We start from the raw sequence: 6,000 nt of genomic DNA, 5'->3' as shown, positions 1-6,000 counted from the left end.
CATGCAAAATCTAAAAGATACCCAGATGGTTTTTTGGGGCTGCGAACAAAACCCAAAAAGCATTTTTCTTTTTGATGTACAGAAGATGCTATTGTAGTGTAAATTGGACGCCTTTACAGTAAAAAACGGCTCCAAAAATTAAAAAATGACCCCAGCAACCAAAATATGACATGCAAATGCTGGATTAGCTTCCTAAGTCCATCAATGGTATGTTGAAACCTGCAATACTGATTGAAAACTTCAAATATGCAAGTTGGTTGTCAGATTTGAGATTGAAACCCCAGAGAAAAATCGTTTTTGTCAAAAAATTTCTGATTCTCAGGATCATCCAAAGATGCAATAGAAGAGCATACTTTGTTTTTCAAAAAACTACAATAAAGTTTATTAGCCCCTCCCCCCCAATCTCTCAAATAAGGAAACTAAAATCTACTCTTGCACATAGAAAAGCTCTGATACCATGTTAGAATTTGATAAGATTAATAACCCAGAAAACTAGTGCAAAGAATAAATATCTAAACTATGAATGCAAACGATACAAAATCAAAATAACATCATAGAGTTAGTCTCCAAGAGAGTAATGCAAATGCTGGAAGCAAAATAGCATTAAGAGGATTCAAAAACAAGAGATACAAATACAAGCCAGGTAGCATGCTTATATAGGCTAGGACGAGGGAGGAGGTGGCAACACCAACCAATGAGGAGCAACCATCTATCAGACTAAAGATAGCAAAGTATCTTCCCAAGATAGCTAATGGATGCTCACATGTAGGAAGGTGACACCTCACAACCATTCACCTAATAAGACATGCTTTATTAACCTAAGCGAGATTATTAAAAGTGTAGGAAAAACCTAGCAAAATAGGAAAAATAAAAAACTACACTAACAGACAGAACCCTTCGGGTAGCCATTGAAGATCTTTGAGAAGCCTTCAAGGCTAATTAGTTTTTATTTTCCCTTCTCTAAACTTTATCATTTCTTTGGTTTGGTTTGGCTTGTAGTATTTGGCTCTAACTAGAAATATTTCACTTTATCGATAGTTTTAAAAAAATAGAATTAATCACTATATCTCCAATATTTAGTTTAATTTGACTCTTTTTAAATTCTTGACAAGTTTTTTCTTATGCTAGTTGACATCTTCAACATGGATTGGGTAATTTTGATCGTTGACACTGTCAAAGTTAAGTTTCAGAATGCATGAGTCAAGAGACTTGGTTTTGTTTCCTTCTTTATTTAAATGGGGTAGCTGTGGAAAATATTTTCTTTTTCTATGTTTGATTAACTCTTCATGGGTTTGATCCAATCCCATAGACTCATCTATGTAGACTTACTTCAAAATGACAATGTAGTTTAAATGTATAATTATGCAAATAATTATGCTCTTTTAGGGCTGCTATTGTTCAATTTATGATAGTTGCTCAAATCATTTGTCCAAGTCCTGTCTGGCATAGTCCATGGAGATTTCTCAACTCAAGTTTACTTGGGCTCTTTTTTTAATTACTATTTGGAGAGTCTTCGATAGTCGAAGTTGCATCTATTGGAGCTTACCTGGCTTTGGGGTACTCGTTTCTTGGCTCTATTTAAATGCATTAGTTTATGGTAGCTTCTTGGATAGGTCTAAATATTATCTTCTTCTATTAATTTAAGGAATAACTCTCAAAGCAACCTTATGGATGCTTTCTGACTCATGAGCTTTAATGTCAAATTCTTATGATTTGAAGCAGCTTCAACTATCAACTTTTTTGTTTTTCCAATCAATTCACTTTTATGTGATGATGTGCCTGGGGTTTCCTATCAACTCATTGTATATCTTGGTATTTCTGGTCTTACTCCTATTGTATATCATTTTTTATGGTACTAACATCTTTTGGAGCAATATTGGTTGGCTGTTGATGTTCTTTGCTATGACAGGTGGCTAGAGTTTTTCTTTTTTGTTGAATTGTCATTCTCTTAGTCAGTCAACAACTCTTCTCCTCCCCATTGGATCTACTTAAGAATAATTTTTTTTGCTCATGTATTATTGTTCAACCTTGTTATAAGGGGGTATGCCGACTAATCTTTTATGTAAAAGAGGGAATGCCCTCTTCTAACCCCCTATGAGGGCTTTTGTACATATTCAATGTTAGAATAAATGGTCTATAACCTTTTACTCAAGCATAGTAAAGGTGTTACCACCTTTTACCTATTGTTAAAGTAAAAGGTAATATCACTTGTTACCACCTAAGATTTCACTTTGTGCATAGTAGTTTTGCACTCAACATTTAACAATGTCATACATTATTAAATGTTATCCCTTACAAGTGGATGACAAGGCTTTCTTGTCATCCTATCCACTTTATGGGTGGATGACTCACACCACTTTGTGGGTGGATGAGTCACACCACCTTGTGGGTGGATGAGTCACACCAACTTGGTGAGAGGCTAAAATCCTATATAAGGATGTTCACCCCTTTTGTATTTTCAAGAAGAAGGAGGCGGCACAATGTGCCACACTTATTGAGTGTTTTTCTCTCTTGTAACACTTAATTCATATTATTGAGAAACACATTCTTTCTTATTTCCAGTTTGTTCTTTCCATTCTCTCTATTTCCCCTTCTTTGCCTCATCTTCCGTGTGATAGGTATTTTCTACAGGTTATAATCCAAGACTTGTGAAGTTTTTTTTTCATCAACTTCTACATGGTATTAGAGCCTTGGATCTGCAATTGCCTATTCTTGTTTGGAGATCTCTGAAGCTTTAAAAGGACTAGGCAGAGGGACATGAGCCATGTCACTGGTGGGTCCCATAGTGACACATGGGCCAAGCCACATCATTAGCCATGTGGACATGCCACATAAGCATGGTTGGTCTTGCATGCACAAGTTGTAGGAGTTGATGAAAACAACTCTTGAAGATCTTGGATTATAACTTATAACAAATACTTGTCACACAGAAGATGAAGCAAAGAAGGAGAAAGAGAGAGAGTAGAAAGAAAAAACTTGAAATGAGAAAGAGTGTGTTTCTCAATAATCTGAATCAAGTGTTACAAGAGAGAAAAACTCTATATGTGTGTGTGTCACCTTGTGTCTCCTCTTCCTTGTTGAAAATACAAAGGGGTGGACATCCTTATATAGGATTTCACTTCTCTCATCAAAGTGGTGTGACTCATCCACTTGCAAGGTGGATAAGATGACAAGAAAGCCTTGTCATCCACCCCTAAGGGATAACATTTAATAATGTATGACATTATTAAATGTTGAATGAAAATCTACTATGCACAAAGTGAAATCTTAAGTGGTAAAAGGTGATATTACCTTTTACTTTAACAATAGGTAAAAGGTAGTAACACCTTTACTATTCTTGAGTAAAAGGTTATAGACCATTTACTCTAACACCCCCCCTTAAGATGAGCGATAATGCAACTACAAACAATGCACAAAAAGGCAAGGCAACCTGAAAGAAAACTTGGGTTTCAACAACAAAGATTTGATTAGGCACCCAATCACAACTAGATCTTTGTAAAGAGAAGAAATAAAGAAAACTCAATGGGAAAAAACCCACTCCGAAAAGAGATAGCTGAAAAGAGGATTGTTCCAAAAAATAGGAACAATGTTGATCTTGAAGAACACCACTGAAGCACGACAAAGCTGCAAACAACTATCAAAATTTTGATTTTGTTTTTAGGTTTTTAAATTATTTAAATCGGTTTAGTTTTTAAATTGATTTAGTTTTTTAGTTTGTTATAATTATTTTAGTTTGTTATTTTTTATTAATCTTTTTATAATAGATCTTTTTACGTGAATTTTTTTAGATATAATTTTATTTATATATGATAAATTAAATATACGTAAATAATAATATTTTAATCTATTTAAATTATTGTTTAATATTTAAATTAAAAACTAATTAAATTAAATTTATTCACACTAAAATATATTTTATATTATTAAACATCTATTGACTCATCCTAAAGTGTTCAATTATTGACTCATCCTATATTAAACATCTATTATTATTATTATTATTTTTTATGTGATATTTATTAAATTGTTTTGAAAAGTATATTATATTTATAATAAAAATTGAAATTTTGACATGGTTATCATTTTTTTAACACCATTACACTCCACCCTTTCTTTCTGATTAATGTCAATTGTATTAATTAATCAATTATTTAACCCAAGACTTCCTACATAAGAGTGCAGAATTTACAGTTGTGTTGCAGGCTCTTGCCTATAAAATTCTATAATAGAATTTTTTAAATAATCATTTTAATCTATTTTAATTAATTATTTTTATTTTTATTTATTTAAAATAAATATTAATTATAATTTAATTTATATATTAAATTATATTTAAAAAAATATTTTATTATTTTTATTATTAAAGATTTCTAATTTTTAACATTAAATTTCATTGTGATGATCCAAATGACCAAATGAATGAAATTATGTTCATATGATAAAAAGGATGCCGCTACTTTCCCTCTGTCTAAATGGCTCATATGTCAACTACAGTGATTCATGTCCCAACTGAAGCTCTATATTGCTATGTAATATAAATGGGAATCTGTTCATATCAATTTGCATAAAAATGAAAATAAACCCTAGCTTTTATGCTTTCTAGTTCCCAGGAATACTTATGCATTGGTGTCAATGCTAATATGACATTAACACTGACCAATCAAATCAAAGAATTAAAAAAATTATATGAAACTTTAAATGTTTATATCTTTTTCTAATTTTTCATTATTTTACAAATCACATTTTTCATTCATTCTATTGGTCAATACTATTTTTGGTGGGGAAAAATTAATTTTCTTCAAAAAAATACAAATATTTTCTAACAACTTCATCATGCATTAATGAATGTATTAATTGCAACTTTATCTTTTCCACATTTGTAACAAGTTGATAAGATTTTTTTTTTCAATCATTTTATCTTTCACCTCACACAACATGTCTAATCAATATTAATTCTCAATAGCAATATAATTTCAATATGTTATATCTTTGTATTTGAATTTCTAATTTTTTTAAAACTTTAATTTTTCATAGTTAAATTATTACTATTATTTTACTTTTATAAAAATAAATTAAACAATATTATTTTTTAATTATATTTTATAATAATGTTTGTAATGTGCATAATTGATAAGTGTTACAATTTATAAATTATATCATTTATTATTATTAATATTTTTTACTTAAACAATTTATCATTTAATTTAAATCTATTTAAAACTTATATATATTTTAATATTAAATTAATAATTATATTTTACATCAAAAAAATACTAAAAAAAATAACTAAAAAAAAGAAATAATTCAATTCTAAAAGATATATAAATTATTATTAAGTTTTTATAAACTATGTATTAAAATTAAATAGTTATATTCTATTTCTTATTTATCACATCATATTTATTCATCAGCATCAAATTTATATGTATTACATCTACTTATTATTTACAAATGTACATATTAAATTATATTCATTATTAAAAATTACTTAATTTTACGAAAAAAATTAAAAATATAGTAAACCTTCTCTAATAAACAATTAGTTTTACTTATAAAATATTTTCATATTTCAATACATTTCATTTTTTCTAATACAAATGTGAATTTTAATATAAAAATTAAATTCTTAATTTTATTAATTAAAATATAATATATTTTATTTTTCTATTATAACCATCATTTTATTTTGACTATTTGTTATATTAAGAAAAATTATTATATTTAATTCTCTCTCTATCTCTCACACACAACTTATGTTGGTATCACTCTCTCTTATTATTTTATCTCTCTTCCTCTTTCTCCTCTATATTATCTATCATTTTTTCCTCTGCATATATGTTTATGTTGTTACTATTCTATACTACTATCTATCTCTATCTAATAATTAAAGATAGTGCGACTTCCATTTGATAATCAAGATGAGAATAATGCGATAACATGCTTATGGTTCTCTAGTAGCATGGATAACATGCTTAAACATATTGTGATGAGAGTAATATT

The sequence above is a fragment of the Cupressus sempervirens genome, chromosome 11 (genome assembly GCF_028749045.1).
Source record: "Cupressus sempervirens isolate cs-2001-9-10 chromosome 11, ASM2874904v1, whole genome shotgun sequence".
NCBI classification, from domain to species: domain Eukaryota; kingdom Viridiplantae; phylum Streptophyta; class Pinopsida; order Cupressales; family Cupressaceae; genus Cupressus; species Cupressus sempervirens.
Note: the sequence above shows the minus strand (reverse complement) of the source record.